The sequence below is a fragment of the Ranitomeya variabilis genome, chromosome 2, assembly GCF_051348905.1.
Source record: "Ranitomeya variabilis isolate aRanVar5 chromosome 2, aRanVar5.hap1, whole genome shotgun sequence".
Classification (NCBI taxonomy): domain Eukaryota; kingdom Metazoa; phylum Chordata; class Amphibia; order Anura; family Dendrobatidae; genus Ranitomeya; species Ranitomeya variabilis.
The window spans coordinates 63039234-63061758 of NC_135233.1; the positions used below are offsets into that span (position 1 = coordinate 63039234).

General features: G+C 45.4%; 1 protein-coding gene across 1 annotated transcript in view; it reads left to right on the plus strand.

The window, feature by feature from the left end:
- Nucleotides 1-11318: 11318 nt before the first annotated feature.
- Nucleotides 11319-22525, plus strand: part of B3GNT2 (UDP-GlcNAc:betaGal beta-1,3-N-acetylglucosaminyltransferase 2) — a 52544-nt gene continuing 41337 nt past the window's right edge. The window contains exon 1 of the mRNA XM_077282484.1: nucleotides 11319-11526. The gene's annotated coding sequence lies outside the window, so the exon portion shown is untranslated. The remainder of the gene's footprint in view (nucleotides 11527-22525) is intronic.

Below are 22525 nucleotides of genomic sequence, written 5' to 3' on the forward strand. Positions count from 1 at the left end.
ATCAGACATCAATATTACAGGGTTAGAGTGACAGTTATTGCTCCTAAAAGTTTTATTGTATTTTTCTCGGCTAGTGCAAATACAAAAACAACTTTACGATGTATAAAGCTGTAAAGTACATTATAAAAGAGTAACAGAGTATAGTTTTAATGAAGATATGGAGAGTTGCTGATTAGTTTTTGCTCCAAAACTCAAAAAATCTTGTGTGCACATAGCCTTAGAAATAACAAGAAAAGGAAAATGATCAGTTCACCTATCACCGAGTGCATAGGATCCCACAATCCAAGGGGAAGCAGTCCATGAAGAGAAGGGAAGAGATGGATCCAGCACTTCAGATAAAATCCCAAGTTTTATTTCATTCTTTAAAACATAGTTTCAGGGAAAAGTTCACACTTTAACTGAGGCTGTATATCAACCAGAGAAAGTCCCATGAGAAAATCAAAATTGAGGTTTATGCGTTTCGAAGCAATGCTTCCTGTTTATAACCTGATTTGATTATGACTAAGAAGCATTGCTTCGAAACGCGTCAACCGTGATATTGATTTTCTCGAGGGACTTCTTCCTCGGACAGATATACAGCCTCTGTTAAAGTCTGAAATTTTCCCTGAAACTATGTTTTAAAGAATGAAACAAAACTTTGGATTTTATCTGAAGTGTTGAATCCATCTCTTCGCTTCATCGAGACTGCTTAGCCTTAGAAATACCGATCCACTTTGGTGGAACTAGAAGATGGCTGCTGTTGTGAATTCTGTTCTCGAACTCCCTCCGGTGGTTATGAATGGTACTTCGGTGAGTTCTGTCCATGGACTCCCTCTGGTGACTGTGAGTGGAGCTGCTGGTTCTGAGGTTCTGTCCTCAGCTGACCTCGTTTAGTCCTAGGCTGGCTGCTCTATTTAACTCCACTTAGATCGTTACCTGATGCCAGCTGTCAATGTCCTAGTACTGGTTCAGTTTGCTCTTGGATCTTTCAGATGACCTGTCTACTCCAGCAAAAGCTAAGTCCCTGCTAGCTTATTTGTTTACCACTGTTTTTTGTCCAGCTTGCTATCATGATTCTGCCTGGCTAGCTGGAAGCTCTGGGATGCAGAGTGGCACCTCCACGCCGTGAGTCGGTGTGGGGTCTCTTTTACACACTCTGCGTGGTTTTTTGGTAGTTTTTTATGCTGACCGCAAAGATACCTTTTCTATCCTCAAGTCTGTTTAGTTAAGTCTGGCCTCCTTTGCTGAAACCTATTTCATTCCTGTGTTTGTGACTTCCATCTTAACTCACAGTCAATACGTGTGGGGGGCTGCCTATTTCTTTGGGGAATTTCTCTGAGGCAAGTTAGGCCTTATTTTCTATCTTTAGGGGTAGTTAGCTCTTAGGCTGTGAAGAGGCGTCTAGGCAGAGTCAGGTACGCTCCACGGCTATTTCTAGTTGTTGTGATAGGTTTAGGGGTTGCGGTCAGCAAAGCTCCCACTTCCCAGAGCTTGTCCTGTATTACTAGTTTGCTCATCAGGTCATTCCTAGTGCTCCTAACCACCAGGTCATCATAACAGTACAGCTGGCCGGTAAAGTGTTAATGCATCTCAATAGAGGGATAAAGAAAGTTCTGAGACCTTTTTTTTTTTTTTTCCTCTGCAGTGTGTTTTGTTTTTCTTTTCCCCTAAATCTTTGGGTGGTTCAGGACACAGGTGTAGATATGGACATTCAAGGTCTGTCCTCTTGTGTGGATCAACACACTGCAAGGGTACAAAACATTCAAGATTATGTAGTTCAGAACCCGATGTTAGAACCCAGAATTCCAATTCCTGATTTGTTTTCTGGGGATAGATCTAAGTTCCTGAATTTCAAAAATAATTGTAGACTGTTTTTTGCTTTGAAACCCCGCTCCTCTGGTGACCCCATTCAGCAAGTAAAAATCATTATTTCTTTGCTACGTGGCGACCCTCAAGACTGGGCATTTTCCCTTGCGCCAGGAGATCCTGCATTGCGTAATGTAGATGCGTTTTTTCTGGCGCTTGGGTTGCTTTATGATGAACCAGATTCAGTGGATCAGGCAGAGAAAATCTTGCTGGCTTTGTGTCAGGGTCAGGATGAAGCAGAGGTATATTGTCAGAAGTTTAGAAAGTGGTCTGTGCTTACTCAGTAGAATGAGTGTGCCCTGGCGGCAATTTTCAGAAAGGGTCTTTCTGAAGCCCTTAAGGATGTTATGGTGGGATTTCCCACGCATGCTGGTCTGAATGAGTCTATGTCCTTGGCCATTCAGATCGATCGACGCTTACGTGAGCGCAAAACTGTGCACCATTTGGCGGTATCTTCTGAGCAGAGGCCTGAGCTTATGCAATGTGATAGGACCTTGACCAGAGCTGAACGGCAAGAATACAGACGTCAGAATGGGTTGTGTTTTTACTGTGGTGACTCCACTCATGCTATCTCTGATTGTCCTAAACGCACTAAGCGGTTCGCTAGGTCTGCCACCATTGGTACGGTACAGCCAAAATTTCTTTTGTCCGTTACTCTGATTTGCGCTTTGTCGTCCTATTCGGTTATGGCATTTGTGGATTCAGGTGCTGCCCTGAATTTGATGGACTTGGAGTTTGCCAGGCGCTGTGGTTTTTTTCTTGGAGCCCTTACAGTATCCTATTCCATTGAGAGGAATTGATGCTACGCCTTTGGCCAAGAATAAGCCTCAGTACTGGACTCAATTGACCATGTGCATGGCTCCTGCACATCAGGAGGATATTCGCTTTTTGGTGTTGCATAATCTGCATGATGTGGTCGTTTTGGGTTTGCCATGGCTACAGGTCCATAATCCAGTATTGGATTGGAAATCAATGTCTGTATCTAGTTGGGGTTGTCAATGGGTACATGGGGATGTCCCATTGTTGTCAATTTCATCTTCTCATCCTTCTGAAGTCCCTGAGTTCTTGTCAGATTACCGGGATGTATTTGATGAGCCCAAATCCAGTGCCCTACCTCCTCATAGGGATTGTGATTGTGCTATTAATTTGATTCCTGGTAGTAAGTTTCCGAAGGGCCGACTGTTCAATTTATCTGTGCCAGAACACGCCGCTATGCGGAGTTATGTAAAGGAGTCCTTGGAGAAAGGGCATATTCGCCCGTCGTCGTCACCGTTGGGAGCAGGGTTCTTTTTTGTGGCCAAGAAGGATGGTTCTCTGAGACCTTGTATAGATTACCGCCTTCTCAATAAAATCACCTTTAAATTTCAGTACCCTTTGCCGCTACTGTCTGATTTGTTTGCTCGGATTAAGGGGGCTAGCTGGTTCACCAAGATAGATCTTCGAGGGGCGTATAATCTTGTGCGTATTAAACAGGGCGACGAATGGAAAACAGCATTTAATACGCCCGAGGGCCATTTTGAGTACCTGGTGATGCCATTCGGGCTTTCTAATGCTCCATCTGTGTTTCAGTCCTTTATGCATGACATCTTCCGAAAGTACCTGGATAGATTCATGATTGTATATTTGGATGATAGTTTGGTCTTTTCGGACGATTGGGAGTCTCATGTGAAGCAGGTCAGAATGGTGTTCCAGGTCCTTCGTGCTAATTCCTTGTTTGTGAAGGGGTCTAAATGTCTCTTTGGAGTTCAGAAGGTTTCATTTTTGGGCTTCATTTTTTCCCCTTCTACTATCGAGATGGACCCTGTTAAAGTTCAGGCCATTTATGATTGGACTCAGCCTACTTCTGTGAAGAGCCTTCAGAAATTCCTGGGCTTTGCTAATTTTTACCGTCGCTTCATCGCTAATTTTTCTAGTGTTGTTAAACCATTGACTGATTTGACCAAGAAAGGTGCGGATGTGGTCAATTGGTCCTCTGCGGCCGTTGAGGCTTTTCAGGAGTTGAAGCGTCGTTTTTCTTCTGCCCCTGTGTTGTGTCAGCCAGATGTTTCGCTCCCGTTTCAGGTCGAGGTGGATGCTTCTGAGATTGGAGCAGGGGCTGTTCTATCTCAAAGAAGTTCTGATGGCTCGGTGATGAAACCATGTGCTTTCTTTTCTAGAAAGTTTTCGCCTGCTGAGCGCAATTATGATGTGGGCAATCGAGAGTTGTTGGCTATGAAGTGGGCGTTCGAGGAGTGGCGACATTGGCTTGAAGGAGCCAAGCATCGCGTGGTGGTCTTGACGGATCACAAGAATCTGACTTATCTCGAGTCTGCCAAGCGGTTGAATCCTAGACAGGCTCGATGGTCGCTGTTTTTCTCCCGCTTCGATTTTGTGGTTTCGTACCTTCCGGGTTCTAAAAATGTGAAGGCTGATGCCCTTTCTATGAGTTTTGTGCCTGATTCTCCGGGAGTTCCTGAGACGGCTGGTATTCTCAAAGAGGGGGTAATTTCGTCTGCCATCTCCCCTGATTTGCGGCGGGTGCTGCAGGAGTTTCAGGCTGATAGACCTGACCGTTGCCCAGCGGAGAAACTGTTTGTCACTGATAGATGGACTAGTAGAGTTATCTCTGCGGTTCATTGTTCGGTGTTGGCTGATCATCCTGGAATCTTTGGTACCAGGGATTTGGTGGCTAGATCCTTTTGGTGGCCTTCCTTGTCACGGGATGTGCGTTCTTTTGTGCAGTCCTGTGGGACTTGTGCTCGGGCTAAGCCCTGCTGTTCTCGTGCCAGTGGGTTGCTTTTGCCCTTGCCGGTCCCGAAAAGGCCCTGGACGCATATTTCCATGGATTTTATTTCAGATCTCCCTGTCTCTCAAAGGATGTCGGTTATCTGGGTGCTTTGTGATCGCTTCTCTAAGATGGTCCATTTGGTGCCTTTGCCTAAGTTGCCTTCCTCCTCTGATTTGGTTCCGTTGTTTTTCCAGCACGTGGTTCGTTTACATGGCATTCCGGAGAACATCGTGTCGGACAGAGGTTCCCAGTTTGTTTCGAGGTTTTGGCGGTCCTTTTGTGCTAAGATGGGCATTGATTTGTCTTTTTCTTCGGCTTTCCATCCTCAGACAAATGGCCAAACCGAACGAACCAATCAGACTTTGGAGACATATCTGAGATGCTTTGTTTCTGCTGATCAGGATAATTGGGTGTCCTTCTTGCCTTTGGCTGAGTTCGCCCTTAATAATCGGGCCAGCTCGGCCACTTTGGTTTCGCCTTTTTTCTGTAATTCTGGTTTCCACCCTCGTTTTTCTTCAGGACAGGTTGAGTCTTCGGACTGCCCTGGTGTGGATTCTGTGGTGGACAGGTTGCAGCAGATTTGGACTCACGTGGTGGACAATTTGACATTGTCCCAGGAGAAGGCTCAACGTTTCGCTAACCGCCGTCGCTGTGTTGGTCCCCGACTTCGTGTTGGGGATTTGGTTTGGTTATCGTCTCGTTATGTTCCTATGAAGGTTTCGTCTCCTAAGTTTAAGCCTCGTTTCATTGGTCCTTATAAGATTTCTGAAATTCTTAATCCTGTGTCGTTTCGTTTGGATCTTCCAGCTTCTTTCGCCATCCATAATGTGTTCCATAGGTCGTTTTTGCGGAGATATGTGGCTCCTATGGTTCCCTCCGTCGACCCTCCTGCCCCGGTGTTGGTTGAGGGGGAGTTGGAGTATGTGGTGGAGAAGATTTTGGATTCTCGTATTTCGAGATGGAAACTTCAGTACCTGGTCAAGTGGAAGGGCTATGGTCAGGAGGATAATTCTTGGGTGGTTGCCTCTGATGTTCTTGCTGCCGATCTTGTTCGTGCCTTTCATTTGGCTCGTCCTGATCGGCCTGGGGGCTCTGGTGAGGGTTCGGTAACCCCTCCTCAAGGGGGGGTACTGTTGTGAATTCTGTTCTCGAACTCCCTCCGGTGGTTATGAATGGTACTTCGGCGAGTTCTGTCCATGGACTCCCTCTGGTGGCTGTGAGTGGAGCTGCTGGTTCTGAGGTTCTGTCCTCAGCTGACCTCTTTTAGTCCTAGGCTGGCTGCTCTATTTAACTCCACTTAGATCGTTACCTGATGCCAGCTGTCAATGTCCTAGTACTGGTTCAGTTTGCTCTTGGATCTTTCAGATGACCTGTCTACTCCAGCAAAAGCTAAGTCCCTGCTAGCTTATTTGTTTACCACTGTTTTTTGTCCAGCTTGCTATCATGATTCTGCCTGGCTAGCTGGAAGCTCTGGGATGCAGAGTGGCACCTCCACGCCGTGAGTCGGTGTGGGGTCTCTTTTATACACTCTGCGTGGTTTTTTGGTAGTTTTTTATGCTGACCGCAAAGATACCTTTTCTATCCTCAAGTCTGTTTAGTTAAGTCTGGCCTCCTTTGCTGAAACCTATTTCATTCCTGTGTTTGTGACTTCCATCTTAACTCACAGTCAATACGTGTGGGGGGCTGCCTATTTCTTTGGGGAATTTCTCTGAGGCAAGTTAGGCCTTATTTTCTATCTTTAGGGGTAGTTAGCTCTTAGGCCGGCGTCACACTGGCGAGTTTTACGGACGTAAGAGCGCAGAAACTACGTCCGTAAAACTCGCATAACATACGGCACAATTATTCTCAATGGGGCTGCTCCTATTAGCCGTATATTACGGTTCAGTATTATACGGCTTTCTACGGCCGTACAAAATCGCAGCATGCTGCGTTTGTCAGCGTACTGCGCAAAAAAATCGCCAATGAAAGTCTATGGGGGCGAGAAAAATACGGATTCCACACGGACCAGCAGTGTGACTTGCGAGAAATACGCAGCGGTGTTAGTGAAAAGTCGGTAATTCAATTGCCGGCTTTTCATTTCTCCTGCACAAACCCGACAGGATATGAGACATGGTTTACATACAGTAAACCATCTCATATCCCCCTTTTTTTTGCATATTCCACACTACTAATGTTAGTAGTGTGTATGTGCAAAATTTCAGCGCTGTAGCTGCTAAAATAAAGGGTTAAATGGCGGAAAAAATTGGCGTGGGCTCCCGCGCAATTTTCTCCGCCAGAGCGGTAAAGCCAGTGACTGAGGGCAGATATTAATAGCCAGGAGAGGGTCCATGGTTATTGGCCCCCCCGTGGCTACAAACATCTGCCCCCAGCCACCCCAGAAAAGGCACATCTGGAAGATGCGCCTATTCTGGCACTTGGCCACTCTCTTCCCACTCCCTGTAGCGGTGGGATATGGGGTAATGAAGGGTTAATGCCACCTTGCTATTGGAAGGTGACATTAAGCCAGATTAATAATGGAGAGGCGTCAATTATGACACCTATCCATTATTAATCCAATTGTTGGAAAGGGTTAAAAAAAACACACACACATGATTAAAAAGGATTTTAATGAAATAAACACAGCGGTTGTTGTAATAATTTATTGTTCTCTCAAATCCATTTGCAGTCCCTCGCTTGGCAACATAATAAACGCACAAGATACATACCTTCTGATGTACTGTCAGGTCCAACGATGTAATCCATCTGAAGGGGTTAACTAATATTACAGGCAGGAGCCCTGCTAAATGCAGCTGTGCTCCGTGCTTGTAATTCCCCTGCGAATGAATGAAATGTAGGTCATTGACCTACATTTCCTTCATTCGCGGTGAGGCGCCCTCTGGTGGATGTTCTCATATGACCTGGAGCGTGGGAAAAAGTTCCCAGGCTGCAGTTCATGAGAACATCCACCAGAGGGCGCCTCACCGCGAATGAAGGAAATGTAGGTCAATGACCTACATTTCATTCATTCGCAGGGGAATTACAAGCACGGAGCACAGCTGCATTATAGCAGGGCTCCTGCTTGTAATATTAGTTAACCCCTTCAGATGGATTACATCGTTGGACCTGACAGTACATCAGAAGGTATGTATCTTGTGCGTTTATTATGTTGCCAAGCGAGGGACTGCAAATGGATTTGAGAGAACAATAAATTATTACAACAACCGCTGTGTTTATTTCATTAAAATCCTTTTTAATCATGTGTGTGTGTGTTTTTTAACCCTTTCCAACAATTGGATTAATAATGGATAGGTGTCATAATTGACGCCTCTCCATTATTAATCTGGCTTAATGTCACCTTACAATAGCAAGGTGGCATTAACCCTTCATTACCCCATAGCCCACCGCTACAGGGAGTGGGAAGAGAGTGGCCAAGTGCCAGAATAGGCGCATCTTCCAGATGTGCCTTTTCTGGGGTGGCTGGGGGCAGATGTTTTTAGCCACGGGGCGGCCAATAACCATGGACCCTCTCCTGGCTATTAATATCTGCCCTCAGTCACTGGCTTTACCGCTCTGGCGGAGAAAATTGCGCGGGAGCCCACGCCAATTTTTTCCGCCATTTAACCCTTTATTTTAGCAGCTACAGCGCTGAAATTTTGCACATACACACTACTAACATTAGTAGTGTGGAATATGCAAAAAAAAAGGGGATATGAGATGGTTTACTATATGTAAACCATGTCTCATATCCTGTCGGGTTTGTGCAGGAGAAATGAAAAGCCGGCAATTGAATTACCGGCTGTTCACAGATATCGCGCTGAATGAAATCTAAATACAGAATATATATATATGTGTCTCAATGACATATATATATATATATACTGTATATATGTTTTAATGAACATTTGAGCACATAAATCCATTAGATGTCGGTTTTGCAAGCCTGCGCGAAAATCTCGCAGTACGGATGCCATACGGATTACATACGGAGGATGCCATGCGCAAAATACGCTGACACACCCTGCCTACGGATCACTATTTTGGGAACATTTCACCGTATTTCGGCCGTATTACGGCCGTAAAATACGGACCGTATTGTCTTACGCCGAGTGTGACGCCGGCCTTAGGCTGTGAAGAGGCGTCTAGGCAGAGTCAGGTACGCTCCACGGCTATTTCTAGTTGTTGTGATAGGTTTAGGGGTTGCGGTCAGCAAAGCTCCCACTTCCCAGAGCTTGTCCTGTATTACTAGTTTGCTCATCAGGTCATTCCTAGTGCTCCTAACCACCAGGTCATCATAACAGGCTGCATTTTTAACGAAGCAAATATGCAGCTTCCAAATCCATGTGGTGGTAATATGTGGTCTGGTCATGGTATGACGGTATTTTTGTCCCTTTTATTTGGTATTTTTGGTCACTATGTGGTGGTAATATGTGGTCAAGTCATGGTTTGACAATATTTGTCCTTTGCATGTGGCCTTATTGGTCATTTAAAAAGGTATGTGGCACATTCTCTTAAAGAAAAAGAAAAATATACCTAAAAGAGTATGGGAAATTTTATGAACTATTTAATAGGTAAGAGTAGAGTAGGGCCTGGCCTAGAGTCTACCTTGTTGTGGCGGTGGATTAAAAAAATCTTTTGGCCAGAACAAAAGCTGATGGCTATGTGTGTGATCTTGTGTTCGATGGGAACTGTTAATGTGTGATTGGTGAGGACGTGGAGCCGAAGTGGAGTTTTTCCAAGAGTGACGATGGGACTTGGAAGTTTTGCACGGTGGAGGCGGAACTGGGGCGGAGCCTGGACAAAGTCTGAAGGGGGCCCAAAAATGTTGCCAGTATGGGGCCCTGAAATTCCTGGTGGCAACCCAGGTCCCTCCCTGAAGCATGAAGAGATGAGGAAACTGAAATGTGTCATGATGAATTAACGAAAACCAGACTGCAGATTTTTACGCTAAAAGTATGAAATCAGTATGACGACGCCATTCTGCCCATACCTTTAGTTTTACATGGACAATCTTGCTGACAGGTTCTCTTTAAGTAAAACTGCTTTGTTTTTGATATTTCCTGGTATTTGTCTTTGACAAAAATTTATTGACATACTTAGGTGCAGATTACATGCGTTTTTGATACGTGTCCGCCATGGAAACGCACTAAAAACGCATGAACATTTTACACCTGTGGAATTTCAGCACCTAATGTAAGTCTATGGAGAAATTCCAAACAGAAAACCCGCTGTACCCATAGTAGACATTGTCATGCTGCGGATTTGAAAAACGCACTGCAGGTCAGTTTACGCTTTGTTACAAAGAAGTGCAGAGGGCAGGAGATTTCTATACATCCCATACAAAAATATAGAGCATCAAAAACACACCAAAAGCTCATTGTGGGAATGTAGCCTTAGAGCAGAAAAAAGAATGCTTTTAACCCCTTTATTACTTATGACATATAAGTATGTCATAGGTCGTCTCCCCGTTTGATGTGGGCTCTGCTAATGAGACCGTAACTTTTTCGGCACATGTTAGCTGATTTCATGAGCTGACATGTGCCCCTAACAGCTGCAGGTGGAATCATGATCTACCCATGGCTGTTAACATGTTAAATGCCCCTGTCAATCTCTGACAGTGGTATTAACATGATAGCGCTGGAAGAGCGTCATTAGCTCCATCTATTGGCACCCCTGTCACATGATGGTGGGGCGCCAATGGACAACTCAGGGTTTGCAGAAGCCCGCTGTGGTTGTCATTGCCGAACTGCTTTGGGCGCCGCCCCTTGGCCGCTGCTCATAGCAGATGAGCATTTTTGCTACACATGGCAGGGCGGAAGCATGATCGCAGCTTCTAGTCTCCCATGGAGACTATTAAAGCAAGTGTAAAGTAAAAAAAAAAAGTTTTTACAGATATTAAACATTTTTTAAAAATATAAAAGTTCAAATCACCCCAATTCGCCCCATTTACAAGAAAACAATAATAAAACAACACATATTTAGTATCACCGAATTCAGAAACGCCAGATCTATCAATATAGAAAAATAATCCGATCGATAAATGACATAACGAGAAAAAATATCATAAAACACCAGAAATATATATTTTTTGGTCGTTGCAACATTGTATTAAAATGCAATAACGGGCGATCAACACACTGTATCTACAACAAACTGGTATCAATGAAAACGTCAGCTCGGCTCGCAAAAAAAAAAGCCCTCACCCAGCTGCAGATCACAAAAAATGGCAAAAAACGGAAAAACCCAAAGTGCTAAAGGGGTGAAAACCATTGTGTTCCAAGGTAAAAACACTCCAGGTTGCAAGGAGGGGGAGACAGGAGGACGTCTGAGTACATTTTTTGCAACTTATTAAAAAGGCGAAGCCATCTGGAAAAGTCATACCACAGGTGTAAGAAAATGCAAACTGGATTTGTTAAGAATCAATAAATCACTTATTGAAAGTTATTGCAGCCAAAACAATGACAGACGTGCACTGATGCTACGTAATGCACTATGTCCCAAGCTCAGGACCAAAGCTTAGCAGGTTCATTCATCAGCCAATCAGAACGCAGCTTTCATTCTTGTATGCATTCTTATTGGCTGCTGCGCACAGTGGCGCTCCCACGTCTTCTGCCTGTGCAGCGTGTCAGTAAGCGGAGGGGCGGGGCTTCAATGTTTTGTCAGAGAGACGTCACTCAGCGTTAAGACACCGCCCATGTCTCCTCGGTTGACCAATAAGGATGGAGTAGAGCTCAGAGCTCCGCCCCCGGCTGTGAGTGACTCGCTGAGTCGTGCTTGTACAATCTGTGGACGGCACTGGCTGCTGCGCGCCCGGACAGGACGGTCGGGACGGGGAGCTGCGGACTGCACCCTCTCTAGGTGGCTGCGGGGAGATGAGGCAGCAGAGAGGATGATCAGACCCTGGCAACACTCACTGCACAGGAACCGTCCCGCCCAAGGTATGTGTGCGCCCTGGGCTGCTGCTGCTGCTGCAACAGGGGGTCGGGTCCTCCCCGTCATGCAGCACTGAGCGCCGCACTCTCGGCACTGTCACATGCAGCTGGAGCAGACTTTACTTCCCAGGCGCCCGGATGTTTGTGCTGGGGCTCGTGGAGGGTCCTCTCTCCTCGGGGGCTCAGACTCTGCTGCTGGGTAACCCTTTAATTGCTGAGGTGTGGACTCTGCAGTATTTGGCAGGAGGGCTGTGTACATTGTATCTGCTGAGCGGTATACTGGGGGCAGAGCGCAGGAGACCCTGTAGTGGGCAGACCTGCCCTGCAGATATACTCAGGTATCAGGGATGGGGCTGATTGGAAGGACCCCCACCTCCTCCTCCTGGAAATGTAGGGGCTCCTAGCACTGAACTTTTTCTGTTTGTTTTTGTTTATTTTAGTCAATTGGGCAAAATATAAATATTTACATTCTGGACAATTGTGCTTGGCCCCTGATACAAATGTCCGTCAGATGACAATCGTATTATCGGCGTGGGGTGTAACTGTAGGGGGGGCAGTCTGGTGCTTAGGGGGGGATCCAAAAGCTTCCATATGAGAAAAATACTATTGAAGGCCTGTGATAGTTCGGAGTCCTGTTGGAGATTTTGTACGGGGGTTCAAGAGTTTCACATTACGCCACTGCTCATAGGTGTATAGTCACCGACGTCCATGGTTCATGGACATGTTCTCTGTTTTTCACAGAATGTTTTGATTTTTTTGTTTATATAAGTGGCTCCAAAGAGGTAAAAAAAACATCTGTTTTTGATCCTAGTCACAGATCACCCATACAAGTCTGTGAAAAACCGCGCTCCCTGCTTTTCCGTGCTGCCTGCTTTTCCGTGCTCCTGACTGATTTGTTTTCTGCTGTTTTTCATATTAGCTTGGTGGGAGCCGTCCATTTATTGCGCACAGGAAGAACTGATGGTAAAAACTGACACTGATGGAAATCTGATCCCAAATAACCGATGGACGACTGTCCTTTTTTATTTTTTTGCATACATGTTAAATCGCCAGCTTCAGAGTGTGACTTGGGGTAGGAGCCCACAATCTGTCCCGTTGACCTATATTTTATGTATAATGAGCTCTTGAATGCTGCTGTGTCTTTCATAATGCGGTTGTGGTTTTGAGGGACCCTCCCATTGGAACGGCAAACATCATGTCTTCCATATGCACAGTACGCCCATACATAAGGTGATGGACCGAGTGGTGGCGAGTTCAGGTTATGGAGTTAGAACCCTCACAACACCCCCCACTCCCCCTTCCTCCCTCATTTCCAAGCCTGCTGAGTTCATCGATTGTCCCTCCTTTTTGTGGAGTCTGATGTCTATGGAAGTTTTTCCTGCCGGTCTACTTGTCACACTGGTTCTTGGAATGGTCTAACGGGATCCTCTCATTACCCCCTCATCCACCAAGTACCAGCTGGTCAAGAAGATCTTGCTGGACCTGCATGATGAAAAGTTACCCCCTGTGTCTTCCCCCTTATCTCCATGAACAATGGAAGCCGATTTTACGAACCCTTTTCAAGACTAGGCTCTGAAAAAGCCCTAAATGTTGACTAGCTTTACACCACCTGCTTTGTCACTTATTGTGTCTAGGGCTGGCTCAGATGAACGCATGACCGGCCCGTGTGCACACATGGAGAAGGCATGGATCCATTATAGCCAATGTGTGTGGCCACCTTTATGACACGGACTGGAAACAGTCAGCATGTTTGCTTTGGTGGCCATACATACGTCAGAATCCAGCCTAAATCGATCCTAGTCCTCTATCAGGAGCCTTGTATAGGCACCATGGAAGCACTGTCCTGCCCTCTGTGATGATGGATGTACCTGCCCCTTTATGAGTATGGACGGTCCTTCTGCACAGGGTATACCCCAGCATTACAGATCCTGGGCCTGCGTCCTCTATGGTCGGCTCTGGGGCTGCTGCACGGTGCTGGATATTACTCCCTGGTCTCAGTACAGCAACAACCTAAAAATATATTCAGCCGTGGCCGAGCCTGTTATAATGTGGGAATATATTATATTTATTTAACAAGTCCATCCTCACGCTGGATACAGATGTAGCGGAACTTGTGCTCCCAACCTGCAGTCCTATGTAAAACCATGATGGTGCACTAACTACATAACAGACTGGGCTTTGCTATGTCCCTGTTCTTAGGGTGCATTGCTTTCCTTCCAATATCTGGTTTACTGATCATTTCCCCCTCTGTCCTCTCAGGGCATTGCTGTCAGGTGTGAACTGCTGCTGAGTCTGAAATCTGGTGGGAAGGGGGGAGGGGCGGCTGTGCCACCGCCTGTGCATGTCGCCAGTGCCACCGCCTGGGCATGTCGGAGCTCATAGGGGTGTCTGCCTCTTAACTAGTGAGTGTGTTTTCTCTGGAAGGGGGAATCAAGGAAGCATTGTTGTGGCAACCACAAGATTTCTATTGTGAGGAAGGTTCTACACGTGGAGGTGTTGCAGAAGAGGTTAATTTAGGAGTTTCTCACTTGGATCAAACTTTGCTTTTTCCTGTTGAATAGGTCAGTTTTTTTGGGCACAGACTGATGATCCTTGGATGTTTGTTAGCGATGAGTCTGTGTCCTTAATGTAAAGCGTCTCTAACCTAAGCGCACTGTTGTGCGGAGTATGAAAGAGTATTTCCTCTATGAGCAATCAATACTTTATAGGGGTTTTTCTATACATAAAGTTTGTTTTAATCAATAGATCTTCAAATAATTTCCAGAATTGGATGTGTTTAAAAAAAATAAATAAATAAATAAATAATGTTCCTGTGCTGAGATAATCTTATAAATGTGCCCCTGCTGTGTACTGTGTAATGGCTGTGTCTGACAATGCAGGGACATGGTCTGATCATACCACAGTTCCTGGGCTCTCAAAAGAGAGTATACATACCTGTACAGTCAGACACAGTACACAGCAGGGGCACATTTATAAGATTATCTCAGCACAGGAACATTTTTTCTTTTTAACCAATTGTGGAAATTATTATTCCAAGATCTATTGGTTAAAATGTACTTTGTTAGTTGGAAAATCCCTGCAAGGATTTTCTTCACTTCATGAGTGTGGGGACCACTGTGCGATATGGGAATGCAATTTTTTGATCTCTCCATTTTTGTCATTTTTACAACCAGATCTCACAGGTTCACATTTCACGCATGTATTTAATGCAAAATATCAAAATGTATGTGATTTTTAACAGAACCCTACTAGTGCTAAAAATTCATGTAATATGTGCCATAAACAGTTGTTTTTTTTTGTTTTTTTATCTGTAATTATGTTATCCATTTCCAAAATCAGATGGAAAGTTCAGAGGGTCTTTGAATATCGCTCCCCACTTCTGGATATGTAAGGTTACATGGGCGGCGTGTTTCATAATGGATAATGTCTCCTCGGAATTGCTCTCCGGGGGCTGAGCGGGCGTCTCTTCAATTGATGTTTATAGCAGGTTGCCATCACAATAGGGTGGCGTCTATTGAGCTTGTGCACTGATATTTACCTGCGGTAATTTCATAGTGTTAAGTAATTGTGGCGGATGCATTATCGCTAATCGTATAGGTGCGAAAGGCCCAGAGCAGTTTTTGCTATTTTTCTATATTCTCAAATCTCTTTTGTATGTCTTGGTTATATTTGTAATGACTTGTCAGACGAGCAGGCATGGCCCCTGGGAAATTAATTGTTGTTAGGCCTGGCCTTAGAAATAAGTCTGATCTGTGGTACAAGGTTTTTTGTTTTTTTCTTTTTTCACTCCCCAAGGTGAAAATTTCAATATTTCACACTGCTGCTTTCTACCGGATTGTGCATTTCCCCTACTGACTGCGGTACAGGTACATACAGACATTTTCCAGCATGTTTTATAGAGAGAGCTACTTGTATTTACTAAGCAACAGTTGTCTGGGGCATAACTACCGGCAAGTCGTCCCCACAGGAAATGATGAAACGGTTTGTGATAACTGCTAAAAGTCATGATAAGGCCTCATTCAGACGTTTGTCTGTCCGCACGTGTTCTGTCCTGCACGTGTTCTGTCCTTGCTCTTCGCTAATGGGGAAGGGGGGTGCGAGGGTAGTATCAGTCACAACCAGCTGCATATCCAGTCGGTTGTGCTGGAAAGTACCCTCGTTTTTTCTTCTGTCAGCTGCAATCACCAGCAGGTATAGCACCCAATGATTTCTAATTACAGCAACAAATCTGTCAGCATGAAGAGCTCCAACAATCCCCCTCTCTCCTACCTTTATAATGGGCACATGGCTCTGTTCACATGTTTGTGTATTTTGGCAGACTTCATGTCCGCAGTCTGTCCCGGGGCCATGACCACTTTTAGCAGGGCTGTGGAGTCGGTTTAAAATGGACCAACTCCTAAAATATATAGTAAATTGGGTACAGTAGTACGATGCAGGATGTGCTGTAAATGTTTTCATAAAAATTTGGGAAAGTTATGAAATGTCGTATAAACGTCTGTTCTGCTCCTGATCTAAGGATCTTTGTTTTTAGCGGACATGAATCTGCTGCACTCACTTTATGTACAGGCTCAGTAGTGACCAGTGCTGTGGAGGCATAGTTGAGATGAATCTGTGCTGCACTTTATGTCCATGCTCAGTAGTGACCAGTGCTGTGGGGTCGGAGTTGAGATGAGTCTGTACTGCACTTTATGTACATGCTCAGTAGTGAGGCAGAGTAGATGAAAATTGTTCTTTTATGTACCGTGTATACTCGAGTATAAGCCGACCCGACCCCCCCCCTAATTTTGCCACAAAAAAATGGGAAAACTCAATGACTCGAGTATAAGCCTAGGGTTGGAAATGCAGCAGCTACCGGTAAATTTCAAAAGTAAAAATAGATACCAACAAAAGTAAAATTAATTGAGACATCAGTAGGTTAAGTGTTTTTGAATATCCATATTAAATCAGGAGCCCCATATAATGCTCCATACAAAATACACCCCATATAATGCTCCATAAAGTTTATGATGGGCCCATAAGATGCTCAATATTAAAATACACCCCATATAATCCTGCATAAAGGTTAATAATGGTCCCATAAGATGCTCCATAGACACATTTGCCCAATATAATGCTGCACAAATGCTGATTATGGCTCCATAAGATTCTTCATAGAGATATTTACCCCATATAGTGCTGCACAAATGTTAATTATGGCCCCATAAGATGCTCCATACAGACACTTGTCCCATTTGCTGTTGCTGCGATAAAAAAAAATCACATACTCACCTCTCGTCTCTCAGGCCCCCGGCACTTTAAATATTCACCTTTCCTCTTTCTGGCCGCCGCTCTTCAGCGTCTTCTGCACTGACGTTCAGGCAAAGGGCGCGCACTAACCACATCACCGCACCCTCTGACCTGAGCGTCACTGCAGAAGACGCTGAAGACGGAGCGGCACCGGAAAGAGGAAAGGTGACTATTGCACAGCGCTCCCCCTCCCCATTATACTCACCTGCTCCTGGCTTGGTGCATTTCCTGGTTCCCCGGCGCCGCAGCTTCTTCGTGTATTGAGCGGTCACATGGTACCGCTAATTACAGTAATTAATATACGGCTCCACCCCTATGGGAGCAGGTGAGTATTATTAAACAGCCCCCGCTCCCCCTCCCCTGCCGACCCCTGGGTATGAGTAGAGTATAAGCAAAGAGGGGGACTTTCAGCCCCAAAAAATGGGCTGAAAATCTCGACTTATACTTGAGTAGATACGGTATGTGGGGAAAAAACAGCTGCTTATATCTCCATTTAAAGTTGTATTCACACCCAGTTTGGGGTATACATTGAGGTTTGCGTATAATAATTAATAATAATTTTATTTATATAGCGCCAACATATTCCGCAGCGCTTTACAAATTATAGAGGGGATTTGTACAGACAATAGACATTACAGCATAACAATAATCACAGTTCAAAATGGATACCAAGAGGAATGAGGGCCCTGCTCGCAAGCTTACAAACTATGATTCATCAATCTATTAAGTTTTTTTTTTTTCTAATGGGTAGGGACAGTTTTATCAACAGTCTCTCTGCACATCAATATTAGTGATTTAAGGAATATATTAGTAATGTAACTTTTGCACTGTTATGAAGTTTTTGTTAGTTGCTTAAATAAGTTTGCTTGATTTTTAAAACGTCACAGTATGTATAATTTTTCTTTTTCTCCAAGTCAAAAACTTCTCATAAACATGGGAGGTGGGGGGTTGTCTTCTATTGCAGTTTCGCTGTGGTCTTTTGTAGCAGAGTTGATCCTATATGCAACTCGAATTGTCCCATGAAGCAAAGAGAGATTGACCTACTACTCACTCTTAGTGCTGACTTTGCTATATTCAGTGCACATGGTGTAATCTGCTGAAAACCACAAAGCAGTGTAGCAATTTGGTGAAAAATGGGAAATGTCTGCTACAAGGTGATGTCTAAAAAACTTTTCCCAAGGAAAGGGAGATATTGAGAAAAGAAATCCAGACCTACTCTCCTACTGGGAGATTCAGTGCCAGCTGCTTCGGGGTCTTAGAAGAGATGTGAAGCTGTGCTGTCACTGATGAAGCACCCCCTCGCCCCAGTGGACCGCTGCAGCTTGTGATTGACCAGAGTGACAGATGACAAAAGAATTTGCAGAACATGATACTAAAATATCCGATGACGCAGGGCTCAAGTTATGACTTCTGCACGCCGCTGTTCACTGGCCACAGTAGTCCTGCTGCTGGTGGAATGGTGCATCATCGCTTCCTGACTGCGCAGGCACTGGATCCATGTGGGTACCGCCATGTGAACATGGTGACATATATTTCTTTCCAGTCACATCACCTGGGAAAAGTTTTTTTTTTTTTTTCTTTCAACATAAACATGAGAATTTGTTAAAATTGTGTTTTAAAATTGTGTTTTATCCTCAAGTCAGTGACTGTCGGGGCTTATGTCTGAATGTGCTGACATTTACTAATGATGCATGTCTGTTGGACATAATTTTCACCCATACCTGCCTATTTGAGGCAGGCACCAAAATGTGGTATTCCTCTCCCTGCTAACCATAATTATGATCTGGACTAAGAAAATTAACTCTAAACATTCTCCATTAAAGTGGTGTTCTACAGCATATGTAGGTTAAATAAAGTCAGCCTTCATGAGTCAGGGTGCACATAACTGCCAGACATTAAAGTGAACCTGTCCGCAGGATTGTGCACAGGAACCTACACACACTGTCAGGTCGGCGCCGTTATACTGATCACAATGATACCTGGGTGATGAAATCTGTCTTGTGGTTGTTGTTTAATCTTTTTTTTTTTTTTTTTCTTTTTTAAACAATTAACATATTCAGTATGTAAAATAGGTCACCGATCCCTCTCTGACCTGCCCCCTATCAGAAGCCATCAGTATGAATAGCTAATCAGAGCACCACATGAAGACGCCATCCCAGAGCACGATTATATCATCAGCTCAACAACTAACTACAAGACCGATTTCCATCACCAGGTATCATTGTAATCAGTATAATGGCGCCGAGCTGACACTGTCTGTAGGTTACTGAGCACAATCCTGCTGACAGGTTACCTTTATTGAACATCTTTATGAAGCGTTTCAGCAGCCACTCCTGAAATCAGACTAAACTTTTCAAAAAGGACTCTTCAGCCTGAAGTCTGTGGCTGTAGATTCTGTCGTCACAAAATGACAGTCTGCTCATACTCCAAAGGAGGAAGCGGTTTCTACTTTAAAATCTTTGGTGTTTTTTTTGTTTTGTTTTTTTACAACCTTAAACTGTCTGCACTTGTCCTAATGGTAGGAGCAGTTTTGCTACTGTGTAGCTCCGACCTCCTTTTAATTATTTTTTTCTTTTATTGATGTCAGTGGCACAAAGAACAAGCACTCCCGGTGTTGCTATACTGCGGGTTGTTTCTACTTGACCTCGAGTTACTCGGTCAATAATTAACTGTAATGTTTAGCAGCAGTCATGTGAGCTGAGAGGGAAGAATGTGAAGTGGCTTATTGAGAAGTCAGATGATGGGGTCTGTCAGGAGGCTCTGATTATATTCCTATTCATAAACCTGGAGAGTTTTGTGTAGTGTCGCCTAACCTTATGCTTTGTTTACGGCAGGGGTGGGGACCTTAAGCCCTTGGCCATTTACGGCCCGCAACCTTTTCTCCAGCCCTCTGTCAGGTTCACGGGGACTGCAGTGCTCAGGCCAGCAACTGCATTTTGATGGCCACCGGCCTTTAATTTCTTCTTGCTCTGCGAGCACTTGCATGCAACTTTCATTACTGAATGCTGGAGCGCATGCGATGAAAGATGACCTCCTCAGGCTAGCCAGGGCCAGCATCAGGACGTACTTTGTGGGCGGCGTTATCGCTAGGATGTCGCGTAAGTTTCCATTTATTAGTATTGGGGGTGATGGCTTTGGAGCATGGAGGACCTGGGACTGATATGTACACCTTTCTCTGTCACCGCTTTTCCCACAGCGACATACAACGTACCAGAAACTGGAAGTCCTTTTAGAGGAAGTTTCTCTTATCTAGTAAAAATGTGACTGACTGGGGAAACTGTGAGTCATTCTATAGTCTGTCATCGTGCAGAGACATTGGTGCTTTCGTGAGACATGAGCCCTGGGCCCCATCCATAATACTGGTGTGGGACTTCAGTACCTCAGGGGGTCCCAATCAATTAGTCATACCTGCTAACTTATCCCTTGCCCAGGAGTACGGCATGCTGAATCTTTATTTTTCGTTCCTATAACTACACTTTTTTTTTTTTTTTTTTTTGAGGCCCTAACCCTACATGTGCGCTTAGAGGTCCAGGCACCACCTGATGACTTACGCAGCTTAGAGAAACCCCACATTCTGGGATACCGTATTTCAGAGAAGGTCTTTTTCTTAAGATGAACTAATTAAGGAACTACTATTACAAGTTACAGTAAAGGAAGGAGTTACTATATTCCATTGTACATGAGGATATTGGTACGTATGTGCATCTTCATAGAACTGAAAAGGTGAAATTGGTAAACTTGTGAGGTTTTATATAAACGGGTTGTAGCTAGAGGGAGTAACTGGGGCATTTGCCCCTGATGCTGGCTTTTTGGGGAACTGTGTGTGTGTGTGTACGCGTGTGTGCCCCACCTTGGGGTTCTTTCAGATGTCTGAGCACAGGCCACAACTCACGGTCTGGCCGCAATTCTCCCAACCGGAGCATGACTTCTTCACATCGGGTCGGGAGAGCCGCAGCCAGTTTGTGCATTGAGGTCTGTGCTCAGGCAGATGTCTGAATAAGTCCTTACTTGGGGGATTTAGATACAGGATGAGAGGATGTACATTGACCCTTTTTGCCCCAGATAAATAAAAGCTCATGTACAAATCTGATACAAGCCACGTTGTTTTTTTTTTTGTTTTTTTTTTCACTCATCGTCTAGTATTATGTGCCTATTAAACTAGCCGATTTTGGTTGATAAATGGTCAAAATCTACAAATGGACAAATGTTCTACGTGTCCATAGAATATCACATTGACACCACATCATTCTTACTTGGAGTGATAATCCCTGATTATTGGCCATTAATCGAGGTTTCTTACATGGTAACTTATAGATCACCCCTCAAAATCTCCATTCATTTTGTATGTTTCACAGCTAGTTTGCATTCATTACATATCTGGTTCCTCCTATGAACCTTGGTTGTTGTACTGTATTGGCATAGGATGTGCACAGATCTTTTCTGCAGTTAAAGGGAACCTGTCACCCCCAAAATCGAAGAGGAGCTAAGCCCACCAGCATCAGGGGCTTATCTACAGCATTCTGTAATGCTGTAGATAAGCCCCCGATGTATTCTGAAAGATGAGAAAAAGAGGTTAGATTATGCTCACCCAGGGGCGGTCCCGGTACGATGGGCGTCGCGGTCCGGTCCAGCACCTCCTATCTTCATCAGAGGACGTCCTCTTCTTGTCTTCACGCTGCAGCTCCGGCGCAGGCATAATTCTCTGTCCTGGTGAGGGCAGAGCAAAGTACTGCAGTGAGCAGGCAGCGAGACTCTCTGACCTTTCCTGGCACCTGCGCACTGCAGTACTTTGCCCTCAAGAGGGCAGACAAAGTACGCCTGCGCCGGAGCCGCTGCGTGAAGACAAGAAGAGGACATCATCTGATGAAGATAGGCGCCGCACCGCGATGCCCATCGGACGGGACGGCCCCTGGGTGAGTATAATCTAACCTCTTTTCTCTGTCCCCCATGACGGCACCACGGAGAGAGGGGATCCGCCCACCAAGGACAGGAAACCTACAGATAAAAAGGCGGTACCTCTCTCCCGCATCAGTTTGGTTTCCTGTCCTTGACGGGACCTGCAGCAGATCTTACCTCAGATCGTCGTTGGATTCCGGGGCCAGTCAGACCGGTTCAGGCAGCGGGGGTTCCCTGCCTCGGCTAGGCTGGGCCACCCGATGCGCCACCGCTGGGATCAGTAGGTCTCTAGGGTGAGCGGGGGGCTGCAGCAGCAGCGCTGCGGCTCCTAGAGGAATCCTCAGGGGGTTCCACATGGCACACCCGCGAAAGCCACGGTGAGGGGTCCCTCCATAAGGTGGTGCACGGCGCGACAATGCGCGCATGAACAGCGCTCCAGGAAGCATCAGCGGCATGGTGCCGCACTTCCGGGTTGGTATCGCGCATGCGCGGGTGCCGCAATGCCTGCTGGTTGGAGCAGGGCATTCTGGGCGGCGCAGAGCTTGCTGGGACGGCGCGGTGCATGCTGGGATTCGCGCATGCGCAAATCCAGCGGCGAGGAGCGCGCGAAACACCGGCGCACTAACTATTTAAATGAGTACTATCTTCCTGGCTAGTTGCTCTATTGGAGTACAGCCAGCGTTCCTCAGCCATGAGTGACCCTGAATTCCAGGACTCACCAGCGCAGCAAACGCAGGCACCGCAGCAGCAGCAGCAGCAGCAAAAACGCCGGCAGCAGGGGCAAGTTACCTCTCAGGTCCAACGGCGTACAACTGGAGCACGG